General features: G+C 41.0%; 1 protein-coding gene across 7 annotated transcripts in view; it reads right to left on the reverse strand.

The window, feature by feature from the left end:
• LOC139317547 (catenin beta-1) overlaps nt 1–17,442 on the reverse strand; it is a 75,317-nt gene that overhangs the window by 43,806 nt on the left and 14,069 nt on the right. Inside the window, exon 1 of one of the 7 annotated variants that reach the window (XM_070944636.1) lies at nt 3,402–3,417. The exons of the other annotated variants lie outside the window; for them this stretch is intronic. The gene's annotated coding sequence lies outside the window, so the exon portion shown is untranslated. Of the gene's footprint in view, nt 1–3,401; nt 3,418–17,442 lie in introns of those variants that run through there. 7 annotated transcript variants of the gene reach the window in all.

Consider the following 17,442-nt stretch of genomic DNA (forward strand, 5'->3'; position numbering starts at 1 on the left):
AACTCAAAGAAGAAGTGAATTTCTTTTTTAAGGAAAATGAAAACAAGGGCACACCCCGCGCAATAGTATGGGATACAATGAAGGCCTACCTGAGAGGAGTCGTGATTTCATATACCGCACATAAAAATAAAGAAAAAAGGAAGACCCTGGAAGATTATTTAAATCATTTAGGAGAATCAGAAAGAAAACTTCAAGATAATCCAGAAGATGAAACAGCCAAAGAAAATTGGATGATGTGGAAGCACAAAGTAAATATCATGGAGCAAGAAAAGCTAGCGCAAAAAATGAAAAGAACGAAACAATACCTTTTTGAGAATACTAACAAATCGGGCAGGTGGTTGGCCTACAAATTAAAAAAGGAAAATGAAAGGGGGATAATTCATATCTTAGAAGACTCTAAGGGCAAGCTATTGACTAAAGAGGAAGAAAAATTGGATAGAGCGAGAGAATACTATGAATCTCTATATAAAGAAGAGGAGGTACCAGATGACAAAATAGAGCAATATTTGATAAATGCAGAGCTCCCACAAATAACAGAAGAAGAGAGAGAAATGTTTAATAGGAAGATTACAATTGAAGAACTAAAAACAGCCCTCTCCAAACTGAAAAATAACAAAGCGCCAGGACCCGATGGATTCCCAGGGGAAATATATAAAAAATTAGAAGAAATACTACAACCCAAATTGGTAGAAATTTTTAATGATGCACTGACAGGCTATAAAATCCCAGAGTCATGGAAGGAGGCGCATGTCACACTTGTGCCGAAAGAAGGTGCCGACCTAAAACAAATTCAAAATTACAGACCAATTTCGCTCCTAAATACCGACTGTAAGTTATTCATGGGCATAATGGCAGAAAGAATGAAAAAGATACTAAATAATTGGATATATAAAGACCAGAACGGATTCCTCCCGGGGAGGCAAATTAAAGACAATTTGAGAATTGTGCTAGACACCCTAGAGTACTATGAAGAACACCCCAGAAAACAGATGGCCTAATCTTTGTTGATGCCCAAAAGGCATTCGACAATCTAAATTGGAAATTTATGACCAAACAAATTGAGATTATGAAATTCGGAACAAATTTTGAAATGATGATCAAATCTATCTATGATAATCAAAAGGCGAGTATTCTGGTGAATGGAGATAGGACTAAAACATTCCAAATTAGTAAGGGAGTAAGGCAGGGTTGTCCCCTATCTCCATTATTGTTCATTTTGGCCTTAGAAGTTCTTTTACGGAAAATTAGAATCAATGAGGAAATAAAAGGACTTAAGATTAGGAAGGAGATTTACAAGACACAAGCATTTGCAGACGATGTAGCCTTAATCCTTGAGGACCCCATAGAATCGGGACCAAAAGTGCTAAAGGAATTAAGCAAATACGGAGAGGTGGCAGGCTTCATACTGAACAAAACCAAAACCAAAGTATTGATTAAGAACACAACTGAGAGCCAGAAAAATGAGATAGAAGAAGTATTAGGACTACAGGTTGCCAAAAAAATTAAATACCTAAGAATTTGGATTACATCAAGATGTTCGACCTTAAAAGATGATAACTATACTCCCCTAATTAGAAAGATGAAACAAGACCTTGATAGATGGAAGAAAATAAGATTATCACTCTTGGGCAAGATAGCCGCTATTAAGATGAACATTCTCCCCAGAATATTATTCTTATTCCAAAACATACCGGTGAATTTAGATAAAAAGTTTTTTTTAGAATTAGACAAAATCATCAGAGAATTTATATGGGAGGGGAAGAAACCGAGGTTTTCTATTAAAATCTTAAGGGGCAAAAGAGATATAGGTGGATTTGGACTCCCCGACTGGGAAATATATTACAGGGCAGCTAAGCTAGTTTGGATAAGAGATTGGATCACCCTGGAAAATGAGAGGATTCTTACCCTAGAAGGCCACGATTTGCAAAAAGGGTGGCATGCCCACATTTGGGATGTAGAGAAGAAAAGGAAGACATATTTCCATAGACATAAAATTAGAGACTCATTGATACAACATGGACCCCGATTAGGCAAAGATATTACAAAAAAATTCCAAGTTGGCTCTCAACGAGCCCTGATCCACCCCAATAGATGGGGAATGGAGAAAATGGGCAGGTACAAAGATATTTTAGACGAAGGAGGGAATCTTAAATCAAATGATACTTTACGAGAGCAAGGAATAACTCTACATTGGTGGACCTATTCACAAATAAAATCTAGATATCAGAAAGACAAAGAACAATACGGTTTAGAACTTGGATCAAATGGATTGGATAAAGTCCTGATGGGAAAAGGTAAAAAGATTCTGGCTAAACTATACAACTATTTATTATTTATTTATTACAAGACCAAAGATATCACAAAGAATCAAATAAATGCATGGGAGAAAAATATTGGGCGTGACATAAATTTTGGGGAATGGGAGGAGGCATGGAATAGGAACCTTAAATTGACTAGAGCGGCGACATACAAGGAAAACCATTATAAAATGCTCCATAGATGGTATTTAGCCCCGGCCAGATTAGCAAAGATATACCCTAATATACATCCCAACTGTTGGAAATGTGGCCATGGTCAAGGCACCTTCTTTCACATGTGGTGGACATGCCCGGAAGCGAAAGGATACTGGAATAAGATCAGGAGATGGTTATATGAAATAATTGGCAAAAATATTGAATTAACACCAGAGATATTTCTCCTGGGAATAGTAAAGAAGCCATATGGAAAGGAAAAGATTCATTTAATGATTCATATAATTACAGCCTCCAGATTGGCATACGCACAGTATTGGAAAGAGAAAACCCAACCACCAGAAGAGCTTACAATTAGGAAAATATTGGAGTGCGCAGAGATGACTAAATTAAATGATGATGAGAAGTCAGATTATTATATTGTGTGGAAAAGGTGGTATAAGTGGATGCATGACAAAATGAAAGAAAGACCAAAAGGTGTGTTAAATAACAGTAAAAAAGTGATTTGAAATATCACCAAGTATTATTTATGTATATAGTTAAAACACTGCACATCCGATATTAACTGAAAATGTCAGTACATCTATGGTTTTTTTTTTCTTTTTTAAAAAAATCCCAATAAAGTTTTTCAAAAAAAAAAAGAAGAAGGGACCTAAACAAAATGTTTTAACAAGAGCAAAACTGCCCAAAGCGTTTTGGGAGATGATGGATGATTGGGAGCTGAGGGATATTTGGCGTGAAAGAAATCCGGAAGAAAAAGATTTTACTTTCTTCTCAGACAGACATCAATCCTTTTCAAGGATTGATTTTATACTAATTACTAATGATCTTTTATCTACGGTGAAGAACATGAAGATTTGCTCAAGAATATTGATAGACCATAGTCCAGTTTGGTTGGAATTGGAGTGTGGGAATGAGCGTTGGTCTTACCTGATACGCCACTTCTAGTCACTAGGAAACGCCGGTCACTAAAGGGTTACAACCAAGCCAGTAGCTCTAGGACCGAGTCCACCAACAAAAGAAGCCCCGCCTCTTCCTGTATCCAGTTTGAGACAAGGACGAAAGGTAGATTGTCGTGTCTGTAGAAAAATAAAGGAAAGGTAAAAAATCCCCAGGACCCACCCCCCTCTGTCAACAGCCAAAAGCCAGCACGAGAGGTGCCGGACCAATTGGGAGGGGGTGACCGGCGTTTCCTAGTGACTAGAAGTGGCGTATCAGGTAAGACCAACGCTCATTCTCAGTCACGGAGGAAACGCCGGTCACTAAAGGGATATACCAAAGCCCGTGTACCTATTGGGAGGGAGAAGGCCGGCGCCTCTCCTGGTCCTGGGAAGATACCCGCTGCAGCACACGTCTTCCAAAGGAGGCTTCCGCCGATGCATAAACATCCAACCGGTAATGCCGGATAAATGGAGATGGAGACGTCCAAGTAGCAGCTTGGCAGACCTCCTCGAGTGAAGCTTGGGTAGACCAGGCAGCCGAAGTAGCCACGCTCCTGGTAGAGTGGGCTGTAACACCACGAGGCACTGGCAACGATTGAGCTTCGTAAGGTAGTAGAAGAAACCTTTGACCCCATGGACTGTGGTTGGAAAGACACAAAGAGAGCCTCGGAGCGACGAAAGGAAGAAGTCCTGGAGATATAAATCTTGAGAGCCCGACGAACATCAAGCTTGTGCCACACAGTCTCCAAGCGATGACGGGGGGAAGGACAGAAGTTGGGAAGAATGATCTCTTGAGAACGATGAAAAGTTGAATTGATCTTTGGAATAAAAGCTGGATCCAATCTCAAAATTACTCGATCAGGATGAATAATACAGAGATCCTGGCGAACTGAGAGGGCAGCCAACTCCGAGATCCTTCTAGTCGAGGTGATAGCCACTAGAAAGGCTGCCTTAAAAGACAAGAACTTCAGCGAGACTTCCCGGAGAGGTTCAAAAGGAGGACCAGTAAGAGCTAACAGAACCTTATTCAGGTCCCAGGTGGGAAACCGATGAACAGCCGGAGGACGTAGATTGGTTGCGCCTCTGAGGAATGAACGGATGAGAGGATGAGTGGACACAGACTCAGCGGTGCCGCAGGTGAGGATAGATGAGATGGCAGAGATTTGCCTCCGGAGGGTATTGGGAGAAAGCCCCGAAATGAAGCCATCGTGAAGGAAGCCCAGGATGTCAAGAATGGAAGCAGCAGTAGGAAGGACCTTCTTACGGCGACACCAGGCACAGAAGGCCATCCAAGTGGCATTGTAAATACGGTTCGTTGATCCTCGACGGGAGGCCTGGATCATAGAAATTATTTCCGAAGGCACCCTGGCTGAGGACAGGAGGAACCGCTCAACCTCCAGACGGTCAGCCGGAACCACTGAGGGTCTGGATGAGCTAGACGGCCCTGCCACAGAGATATTTTGTCGGCCGGGATCTGCCAATGGGGAGCAACAGAGAGAGCCATCAGATCCGCAAACCACGGTTGTCTGGGCCAGAAGGGAGCCAGAAGGATGAGCTCGGCTTGTTCCTGCAACAGCTTCCTGATGACCCTGGAGATGAGGGGAAGAGGTGGGAAAGCATAGAGAAGAAGACCACAAGGCCACGGGCTGATCAAGGCGTCCACAGCTTCGGCTCCCGGGACAGGAAATCTCGTGTAAAACCTCGGAAGCTGGTGGTTGGATTCGGACGCGAAGAGGTCCACTGCTGGAAGGCCGAAGCGATGCATGATGTCCTGGAACAGAAGTGGATCGAGGCTCCACTCCGTCTGGTCCACCACCGATCAACTGAGAGCGTCCGCCTGAACATTTGCTGACCCTGAGATGTGAGAGGCGTGGATGGATGCCAAGTGACTCTCCGCCCACCTGAAGAGACGAGATGCCTCCCTCATGAGAGCCTTGGAGCGGGTCCCTCCTTGCCGGTTGATGTGGGCCTTGGCAGCTACGTTGTCTGTTCTGATCAAGACATCCAGACCTCGAAGGAGAGGAGCGAACTTGCGAAGAGCTCGGAAGATGGCTCTGAGCTCCAAGATGTTGATGTGAAGTCCCCTCTCCTGGACCGACCACTGCCCTTGGGCCAGCTGAGACCCCGGTGAGCCCCCCATCCGAAGAGGCTCGCGTCCGTGGTGATGCTCACGCGTTGAGGCACTCTGAACAGGCATCCCTGAGCAAGAGCCGGAGAGGTCCACCATGCCAAGGACCGGAGAACTTGAGGAGTCAAGGGGACTCTGGCCTCTGACGTGCTCCTGCGAGACCGTTGAAACAGAAGTAAAAACCATTGAAGTTCCCGGCTATGAAACCGAGACCAGGGAGTGATCCCGAAGGCAGAAACCATTTTCCCTAGCAAGCGGGAAAGCCCCAGGAGGGAAAAAGAGCGAGAGGCCTTAACCTGACCTACCAGCTCAACAATGCTGTCCTGACGATCCTGAGAAAGGGAAACCTGCAACCTGACAGAATCAATAACAGCCCCTAAATGCTGAATGCACGTGGAGGGAACTAGATTGCTTTTAGAACGATTAACCAAAAAAACATGGGAATGCAGGGTCTGAAGGGTGACCTGAATATCCTCATTACCCCTAACCTCAGAACTAGACAAAATAAGAATATCATCTAGATAAAACAAAACTCTAACAGGAAAAGATCTCATATGGCCCGATAAGGCAGCCATGATCTTTGTAAAGACCCTAGGAGCTGAGGAAAGGCCAAAGGGAAGGGCTCTATACTGATAATGCCTACCCCGATAACAAAAACGGAGGTATTTCCGATGGTCCGGAAAAATGGGCACATGGAGATAAGCCTCCGTCAAATCGATGGAAGACAAAAAATCACCTGGACGGATAGAAAGGAGAATGGTCTGGAGGGATTCCATCTTGAACCGACGATAGACTATATATCGGTTCAAGGATTTAAGATCCAATATGGCCCTCCAGCCTCCTGAAGCCTTGGGAACTAGAAACAAACGGGAATAGAATCCCTGGCCAACTTCCCCTAGGGGAACACATTGAACAGCCCTAATCTCCAAAAGATGTTGAATAGCCTCATCTAGCAGAACCCTCTTGGACCTGACATGAGAGACAGGGCACCTGACAAACAAGTCAGGGGGAACAGAAGAGAACTCAAGGGTCAACCCAAACCTAATAGTACGTCTAATCCAGGGGTCTGAAACTGAACAATCCCATTGGTCAGCAAAAAATGCTAACCTACCTCCAATTAAGGAGTCAGAGATAGGTAAAGGAGAACTAACGGGACCTGCGAAAGGGACGCCCCCTACCCCCCCTGAAGGGTCTGCGGGGAGGGAAACGGGACCCCTGCCTGACCTGGAAATCCTGCTGTTGTCCGCCCCTGGGCTGAGAGTACCGCTGAGGCCTGGACTGGAAGGAAGAGAAGTCGGAGCAAAAGGAATGGCTTCGAAAGGAACCCTGCTGACGAGGATCAGATCTTCTCGATAAGGCGGGCAGAATCTTGCGATGATCCTTCGTCTCGATGAGGAGTGGGTCCAAGGCTGGGCCGAAGAGATAGTTCCCCGAGAAAGGAGCTGATGCCAGTCTCCACTTGTTCCGAACATCTGCCTGCCACTGACGAAGCCACAGGAGCCTACGAGAAGTGACTGAAGCCCCGATAGCCTTAGCTGAAAACCTTGCCGCATTCAGAGTAGCATCAGCAGAGAACTCAACAGCAGCTAGGATCTTGTTGATGTCCTGGTGAGATCGCATATCAGAAGGGGGCAGCCTTTCCTGTAATTGGCGAAGCCAAAGGATGGAGGCCCTGTTAAAAAAGGAAGCTGCCGAGGAGGCCTGAATGGACCAAGCTGAGGCCTGGTGGTCCTTGACCAAGGAGCATTCAAACTTCTTATCTTCAGGGCGCAGGAATTCCTCTGACGGACCAGTAAGAGGAGATGCAGAAGAGAGGGCGACGACGGGAGCATCTACAGAAGGAACTTGAAGAATATTAGCAAAATCAGATGCCATATTATAAAATCTTTTATCTAGACCATTGGGAACCGGGCCAGAACTAGGAGAAGACCACTGTCTTTGAACAACATCAGAAAACAGCTTGGGAGCTGGAACGACCTCTGCACGAATGGAAGGTTCCTGAAATAATAATGATGAAGAGGGATGCTGAGAAGATGGTGTAGAAGCCCCTTGAGAGGAAGGAGTAGAAGAAATTCCCAGGCCAGTAACATTTTGAGCTTTAAATAGAAGGGATCTGAATAATTGAGGCTTGAAAAGACCAATGAAGGAAGGCTGGTCTGGTTCAAGGCCTTCATCATCCGAGAGATCTTGATCAGGGGCAATTTCCCCCTCAGACAGGGAACCTTGACTTGCATTTTCCGGGGAATCCACCCTTTCTTCACATTGCACAGGATCAGCAACCGCCTGGGCCCTCACAGAACGACTCTGCTGACTCACATAACTGGAGGCCTCAGAAGAGGCCCTTTGCTGAAGGCCTTCAGCAATACCTTGCCTAATTGAAACAGAAATAAATTCAGCTAGGGCAGGAGTTAAATTTACAGGAGCCTCAGACCCCTGAATGCAGGATTGGGCTTGAGCCTCAGGAAATTCTTGCCTTGGGGGGGCCTGAATAGAAACAATTGGAGATAGAGGCTTAGCAGCAGGAAAAACTGAAGAAGCATCAACAACTACATTCTCACCCAGAGTAGACTGATCAGGAGAAAAATCATGTTCAATTTGAATTTGGGAAGAAGGAACAGCCACATTGGAAGTGGGGAGGGCAGGAGATTTAGAAGGCCCCACAGAAGGAGATGAAACTCTAGAGGCCTCTGAAGCAGCTTTTTGAAAGGCCTTTTCCATGGCCTTATGCCTCCTGGTCTCTTCTCTTGATGATGCAGCAATATTAGCACTCTTGGAGTGATTAGATCTAGTAGAAATTCTGGCTGCCTTGGGAGGAACAGAATCCCCTGAGGAACTTTCTTTAGGATCAGAAGAATGGCCCCTTTTTCCTTTGCTTTGGGATTTATTTCTCCTAGCATCAGCCATGATAAAGCAGAAATTTACTTTTGCAGCTCAGAATAAATGCAAAGGATAGAAATCACCCTTAAATGCACCCACAGGGAATAATTGGAGGTTCAGGTAACTCACTGCGCCAGGAGAGAAGCAGAGTAGAATCCAGGAGCCAGGAAGATTACTCAGGAGGCAGGAAATGGCCACTAGCCAAAGGGCTTAACAGCGTGGCAAAATTGGGCATGGAAAAGCCTTCGCGCCAGAAATTAGCATCCAGAATTCTCCAACAGCAGCAGGAGGCAGGGAAACCTCTCCAAAAGCCTCCAAAATCCTTTGAAAGTGCTGCAAAAGATAGGGCGATGCAAAACGCACGTGGGCGTTGCTGCAGGGCTGCTCAGGGCCGCTGGAACGTTTCTAGTGCTCCCCAGCTGATTCCAATAAAGTTTAGCCGCTTTTGAAGAAAACTCCAGCAATTTGAGCAGAAAAGAGCAAACTAAGTAGAAATAAGCCAGCAATGGCCAAATAACTCCCCCACAAAGAGTTAATGAGAGAGAACTAACAGACACGACTGTCCTCTACCGGACCGAGTCGAAAAACTGGATACAGGAAGAGGCGGGGCTTCTTTTGTTGGTGGACTCGGTCCTAGAGCTACTGGCTTGGTTGTAACCCTTTAGTGACCGGCGTTTCCTCCGTGACTGAGAAAGGGTCTAGGAGGTCCTGGAGGTTAAATGATAACTTGTATAGGTATGAAGAAAATGTAAAAGAGTGTAAACAATTTATGAAAGAATTTTTTGTTATGAATATGCAAAAGGGTACATCTATGGAAATGGTATGGGATGCAAGTAAAGCATATATGCGAGGAATTTTGATATATTTGAATAATAAGCATAGAAAGAAACAGGGGGCAAAAAGAAAAGAATTAGAAGATGAGATTAGTAAACAGGAACAGGCTTTAATAGTCAATCCAACAGATAAGAAAATTAAAGAGGCAATCAATTTATTGAAAGGTCAATTTAACATGTTGATAGCAGATCAAGTGGCAACTAATTTACGATATGCAAAACATAATACTTTTTATAATGCCAATAAACCAGGCAGGTGGTTAGCATATCTGTTAAGGAAAAAGCAAAAATCAAGGACAATAGAGAAAATAAGATATAAGGGTAAGGAGGTTTATGAGCAACAATTGATTAAAAAATCTTTCTTAGGAGTTTTATTCGAGGCTGTATACCGGTGATAAAATTAAAGATATAGATATAGATATTTGCAGAAAGAGAATATTTATACAATCTCAAATGAGCAGAGGGATAGCTTAAACCAAATGATAACTTCCGAGGAAATTGTGTTAGCAATTAAGCAGTTGAAAGTGGGTAAAGCCCCTGGGACGGACGGTTTGACAGCTATTTATTATAAAACTTTACAGGAGGAAATGGTGGAACCATTGAAAGAATTATTTAACAATATACAACAGGGAGGAGAGGTGCCTCCAACTTGGAAGACAGCATTTATCTCGTTGATCCCAAAAGAAGGGCATGACGATACAGATCCTAAAAATTATAGGCCGATTTCATTACTGAACACAGACTATAAGATTTTTGCTAAAATTTTAGCAAATAGATTCATGACAGTTATGCAGCAAATGATTCACCATGATCAAACTGGTTTTATAAATGGCAGACAAATGAAGAGTAATGTAAGGCAAATTGTTAACTTATTAGAGTATCTGGGAAGGAACAACCAGGTCCCCGCAGTGCTAGTGTTTTTGGATGCTGAAAAAGCCTTTGACAAACTGAATTGGCAATTTTTATTAAAATTAATAGAAAGGATGCAATTTGGAGAACAATTTGTACAATCTATTAAGGCAATATATCAAAAACAAACAGCGCAAATAATAGTTAATGGTGGCTTAACAGATCCTTTTAATATAGAAAAAGGAACAAGGCAAGGTTGTCCCTTGTCTCCGTTATTGTTTGTGTTGACGCTGGAAGTTTTACTAAGTAAAATACGTGAGATGGACACAATAAAGGGAATTAAAATTAGACAGCATGAGTATAAGTTACGAGCATTTGCGGATGACCTGGTTGTTACCTTAACCCAACCAGTACAATCGATTACAGCCTTGATGGATATAACCTGCTTATATGGACAAGTATCTGGTTTTAAAATAAATGCAGCCAAAACGAAAATAATAGCTAAAAATATGGTCAGAAGCCAGAAAGAAGAGATAGAAAGGTTAACAGGATTTGAAGTAGTTAAGAAGGTTAAATACTTAGGGGTTTATATTATGACTGCAAATATGAAATTATATCAGCATAATTATGAACCACTATGGCACAAAATACAAAAGGAGATGGAAAATTGGAAAAAAACTACAATTGTCTTTGCTGGGAAGGATAGCCGCTGTAAAAATGAATATTCTACCAAAATTTTTATTTCTTTTTCAAATGATACCTATACTTAAGAAAGATGAAAATTTGAAGGAATGGCAGAAGGGCATAAACAAGTTTGTGTGGGCAGGGAAGAAACCTTGAGTTAAACAAAAGATAATGCAAGATATTCGAGAAAGAGGTGGTCTTAAAATGCCCAATTTAAGATTGTACTATGAAGCCGCTGCCCTCTCACCAATTACAGACTGGATAAATTTAACGGAGGAAAAGATATTGAATATTGAAGGATATGGTTTGGTCTACGGCTGGCATGCTTATTTAGTCTATGACAAGAAAGTAAATAAGACTTTTAAAAGTCATATATTAAGAAATTCTCTATTGCGGGTCTGGAAAAAGTATAAATATAAATTAAGTGATAAGTTACCAATATGGACAGTACCCAGACACACGATAGAGAATATAAATTTGGAGCAAAAGCAAGATAAGATTACATATAAGGAACTTCTATATAAGGAACTTCTTTATAAGGAAGGAGTCAGATTACAATTAAAACCAATGGAGCAATTAAGAGAAGAAGGAATTATTAGGACATGGTTTCAGTATGGACAGCTGCAGGCCAGATGGAGAGAAGATCAAAAAATTGGTATTTTGCAGCAGGATGAGAATTTGATAAAGCAAACAAGAGATAAAGGTCAAATGCATATAAAAAGGTTGTATAATGCACTATAATCCCCCCAGAGATACGGAGGATCCCGGATCTGCGCACCTTCCGCCGCGCCTTAAAGACCTATTTCACCAGGCCGGCCTGGCCTAAATTTCCCCCTTTTATAAAAGATTTTTAAAATTTTAAATATCTTTTAGTATTTATATATTCAATTTTAAATTGGTTTTAAAAGTTTGGGGTTTTAAATTTGTCGGGGCCAAAATTATTTAATTTGATTTTATTCTATTTTTAAATTTTGTATTGTATGTGTTTTTATTGTTTGGCTGTGCACCGCCCTGAGTCCTTCGGGAGTAGGGCGGTATAGAAATCTAATAAAATGAAATGAAATAAAATGAAATGAAATAGTGGAAATAGATTCAGAAACAGAGTTAGTCAAGGACTGTATGATAAAATGGGCACAAAACGTAGGTGAACCAATAATGATGGAAACATGGGAAAAGATATGGGTCAGAAATGTAAGACTTACACAAGCACAAAATCTAAGGGAGAATTTTTATAAAATGTTTTATAGATGGCATTTAGACCCAAAAAAATTAGCCTGTATGTATCCAAATTTACAACCTAAGTGTTGGCGATGTGAGTGTAAAGATGCTACATATTTTCATATATGGTGGACATGTAAAAAAATTAAGGCTTTTTGGATAAAAATATGGTGGATTATTCAAAACATTTTAAAGAAAAAAATTAAATTTACACCACAGTTCTTTTTGTTGGGAATAGTCATGAATTGTACTGTAATAGAGACTAAGTTGGTTTTGAACTTAATAACGGCTGCCAGGTTACTGGTGGCACAGTACTGGAAGAAGGAAGATCCACCCACCATTGAGGAATGGACATTAAAAGTTCTGCATTTGGCAGAAATGGCGAAAATTTCATCATATCTTAAAGACCATTCAAATGAAAGATATATATCGGAATGGAGAAGATGGATCGATTACATACAGAAGAAGTATCCGAATAAGAAGATTCATATAGCATATGAATGAAGTAACTTTAAGTAGTTTATGTTTGTTTTTTGAATTATAAGGAGTTAAGGATCTAGGGAGAATATGAAATGTAACAATTTGTTAGCATATTCTAGCTTTTGATTTGTGAATGCTATACCCTGTGCTTGTTCTGGGAAGTCTAGGGAGGGGGGTGGGGTGGAAGGAGGGAAAGGGGAGGGAGGGGTTGAGGGGGGAAGGGTGAGGGGGGGTGAAAATGTTTGTATTTTCTACAAAACTTTTTAATAAAAAAACAATCATCCCCACCCTTTTTTAATCAAATTAATTTATGTATATCAACTATTTTCACTATGATTATTATAAAATATCAAGTATTCAAGATAAATCTCCCCTTTGATTCTTTCAACACCTATCCACACAGTTCTTCCAAAAATAAATTTATCTTAACAATATATTCTATAACTTTCCCTTTTCAAACGTTACCAACAAAGCAATTTCCCCCTCAAATCACAATCTCTATCAGTATAATAAATTCCAACCAGACTTTATCCTTTTTTGAATTCTTTTTTTCCTTCTTTCCAGTCCTTATTGCATCACATTAGTTCTATCTCCTAAATCAAGCTTAGTCACTTTAAATTCCAGCACACAGTCTCTGCGTCCTCCCAATCTTGCACTCTGTTTTCTTCTCAATGTTTATAAATCCACCTTATCCATGTGCCTATCTATAAATTTCTTTCCAAATCGCCTCCTCCTCAATCCTCCAAGTCCACCAAGTTCGTCAGTTAAAAGAAGGAAACTCCTTAACTTTTTAGTTCCAAAGTTTATATATACCTTCGCAGACTCTTCCTTTTCGTGGTGAGGTTACTCCTTTTTTATTTTTGTTTTTCCCCTTCTCTCACAATAAATCCTTAGCTCAGGTATGAATGTTTCAGTTCAGTTTCAGTTGTTACTTTGTATCTTCTTGTTAATTGCTTCTTCTGCCGCTTTTATTACCCTGTTGCCTCAGTTCGATCATCTTGCACAGTGCTGTGGAGTCGGAGTCGGAGTCGAGGAGTCGGAGTAAATTTTGGGTACCTGGAGTCGGAGTCGGAGTCGGCAAACAATGCACCGACTCCGACTCCTACTAAATTTAGATTGGAATTTTAAAAAAAGCAAGTTTAAATGTCCCAATTCACAAAAAGTTATAATTAATGACTTCTCTACTGTAAGAATAAAGACCAATGCATGCAGTGCCTCACGTAACCGCAAAATGAACACGTTAAGTGACCGTGAAGAAGCATGCTTTTCATGTGCTTCACTATAAGGCACGCAACGCACAATTAGGAGTGGCAATACTTATACTTTCCATAGTGTTGTGTTCTGCTGTTACAGGGAACACAGCGCCCATGGGTAACCTAGCCTCTCACTGATAAGGGATTAAGTAAATATGTTTTTTGCAGGACTAGAGACACTTGCATAAGTGAAGGGAATGGAGGGTCAATAGTTCAAGACTGAAGCTGTAAACCATTGGAAAAACTGCTGTCATTCAGCTAAGGCTATAAAAACTTGTAAACTCTGATTGTTAGCTTAAACTTTAAACATGACTATGGGATTCTACTAGGGAAATCATGTTTTATAATAAATGCCCCTTCCTGGATCCTCCCACTGCCCTATCTTCAGCAGCAGATCAGCACACAAAAAGGAGAAGGCAGCAGCTTCTGCCCAACTACCTCTCTCTGCTAGAAGAGCTTAGAACAGCGGTTCTCAACCTGGGGGTCGCGACCCCTTTGGGGGTCGAACGGCCATTTCACAGGAGTCGCCAAAGCCCTCTCTGCCCCCCCCATGCCTTCACTCACCCTCACTCTCTGCTCTGTTGGATCGCTGGCCGTTCGTTTACCCCGCCCACTCCCAATCTATTGCTGCCTCCGATGGCTAGAGGAAAAAAAACTGTTTAAATTCTTGCCACGGGGCTTCAAAGGGCCGCCCTAGAGCCAGTGGTGCAGCCCAACCGTTTGTTAAATTGCTGGCTTGCCCCGCCCCTCCGCACCACTATTTATTGCCAATAAATAGTGGTGGGCGAGGGGCGGGCGACCCAGCAATTTAACAAATGGTTCGGTGGTTTTTTTGTAATTTTATTGGCCCACGGAGCTTCAGCATAGGCTAATTAGCCCTTGATTAGATCGGCTCCCGACCCCCAGCTGATTTGCTCTGAGCTGTTTTGCTCAGTGCTCTTTTGCTTGCTTGGAAAGACTGCAGATTTTTCCCCCCCTAGCTATACTGAAAAACGAAAGAGAAAGTAAAGCAGGCTGTTGGTTTTGCATGTTAGAAAATTAGGCAGGCAGATTTCTTTTCTTTTTCCTCACCAAAAAAGGTAGGTGCAAACAACGGGAAATTTAGGGAAAAAAGGAGATTTTAAAACACAAAAGAAAAAAAGCTCTATTTAACTAGGGAATTGTAATAATTGAGATACTATTAATTGTATATTGTGTTGAAAGCAGAAATGGTTAAGTTGTGGTTTGGAGGAATATATGGGGGAAATTATTTGGTTTATTATTATTGGTAAATATAATTAATTGATTTGTAAGAAATTGGATTGCATGGAAATAATTGGAATATTCATGTTCATATTGATTAATATACAAAAAAGGTAGTTATATAACTAATTGATTTATATTAAAATGTTGAATTCATATTAAACAACTGTAATATTACATAATTAACCAATGTGAGGATGGATATAAAAATAGATGACAATGGGAAGGGGTATAATATAGAATAGAAGGGAAAAATTGAATTTGATTAAGATTAGAGATGAGGATGAAGGGTAATATTGGTTTTTTACAAAAATAGATGAGGAATAAATATGGCAAAAAGGAAATATAGAAATTGTAAATTTAATTGAAATGACTAAACACTGTTTAAATTTATGAACCGGCCAAATACTCTGTTCAAAGAAAATACATTGTATGTTTGTATGTGTGTTTCTAATTATTGTTATTTATTCATATTTGTTCTCTTTTATTCTTTAAAGTTTAACAATTCATTCTTTATCTTAATATCTTTATATTTGTTTGGGGTTGGCTTTCTTCCCTTTCATCTTTTTTATTGTACAGCAATCTTTCTCCTCAAACCTACCACCTCTCTCTTTTCTTTCCTTCTTACTTTCTCTTCCTCACCCTCTTCTTCTCCTCCCTACTTCCTCTTCCTTTCTCCTTCTCCTCCTCTCTTCCTCCCTCTCTTACCCTCACTCCTACTCTAATTTCCCTTCCCTTCCTTCATCCCTCTCTATTGCTGTATCCTTTTATGTATATGGACTACTCAGAGGGCTGAAAAAGTTATTTCTGACTGGTCCTCTCCCTTTTGACCAGTCCTCGAACTTACGACTGTCCTCACATTTTACGTTTTTGCCCTATCTTGTCACCATGGTGAAGAGAAGCAGTTGTGAAATGAGTGACATGGTTGTTAAAAATGCTGCACGGGCATAAATGTGAGGATGGTCATAAGTGTGAGGACCAGTCAAAAGTGCGAGGACCTGTCAGAAATGACTTTTTTCAGCCCTCTATACACATAGCCATGGCCACCCGGTCACATGACCAGCTAGCCACACCCACCCAGTCACATAACCTCCAAGCCATGCCCACAAAATAAGCCACGCCCACAGAACCGGTAGTAAAAAAATTTAGAACCCACCCCTGGTTGGGGGTCACCACAACATGAGGAACTGTATTAAAGGGTCGCAGCATTAGGAAGGTTGAGAACCACTGGCTTAGAAGAACTTGGTGGAACAGCTTCTTGGATTCAACTGTAAGTGTTTATATTGTATAGGACAAATCATGTCTAGGTTTAGTGCTGGGATATATAGCTTATTTGTTTGTATAAAGCCATGTACGTACAACTTACAAGACTGTGTATGTTGATATTAAAAATCTAATTATATGCCAGTTAGTATAACATATTTTATATTTTAGGGAAAGAGGCATCCTAAACAATGGCAAAAAGACTGCTAACAACAAACACAACAAAGTCTACTGTTTATGAGCACTTTGCATTATCAAGTGATGGAAAACATTACGTGTGCCAATGTATTAGAAAAGATGATGATGGTGAAAAACAATGTGATGCAAAAATTAGCAGTTTCAGTGGGCCTGATAAAAATGCACCTACAAGAGCATCAAATTTGAAAAGACACTTACAGCGTTTTCATCCCAAAGTGTTAGAAGCCGTGAATGAGAAAGATAGCAATGAAAACATTGCATCTACTTCTGTGACAAAAAACGTTCAGAAATCTACTGGAGAACAATCACAAATAAGAAAATTCTTTATATCTGACAAAGTTACCATAAGGATGACACCAGAAAAATTCAAACACCACATTATTGAAATGGTAGTAAAGAATAGTGTACCACTATCCTTCTTTTCACAGACAGCCTTTTTAGGCCTAAATGGAGAAATGGCAAAAAAACTTGGTGTTTCTCTGGAAAGAGAAAGTATAAGGAAACTTATAATTGAGGAGGCCAAATGTAAAAAGGAAGAACTACAGAAAGTTATGAAAGGACGTTTTGTCTTCCTTAAAATGGATGCATGCACACGTCACAGAGTCAATTATTTCGCTATTAATGTTAGATTTGTGGATGAAAATAACAAAACAATAACACGGACCCTCGGAGTAAAGGACACTCAGGCACATCACACCAGTGATTACCTTCAGAAGTTAGTGGAGGGTGTTCTAGAAGATTTTGAAATTAAAAAGGAACAGATTTTATGTGTTGTGACAGATAACGCTTCTAACATGTTGAGCACAATTGAGAAGATGAAGGCAGATGAAGAAGGTATCAAACAGATATTAGACTTAGAGGAAGACAGCTCTGCAAGTATTAGAGAAAGTTTAGAAACTGAAGAGAATGCTGACATTTTTTTAGACAACTTTGTTGAAGAAGCATTGAAGCTTGCTACTATTCATCATATGCGATGTGCTGTTCATACACTGCAACTTGCCATAA

The sequence above is a fragment of the Pituophis catenifer genome, unplaced genomic scaffold (assembly GCF_029215685.1).
Source record: "Pituophis catenifer annectens isolate HBS135680 unplaced genomic scaffold, rPitCat1.0.hap2 SCAF_5, whole genome shotgun sequence".
Classification (NCBI taxonomy): Eukaryota; Metazoa; Chordata; class Lepidosauria; order Squamata; family Colubridae; genus Pituophis; species Pituophis catenifer.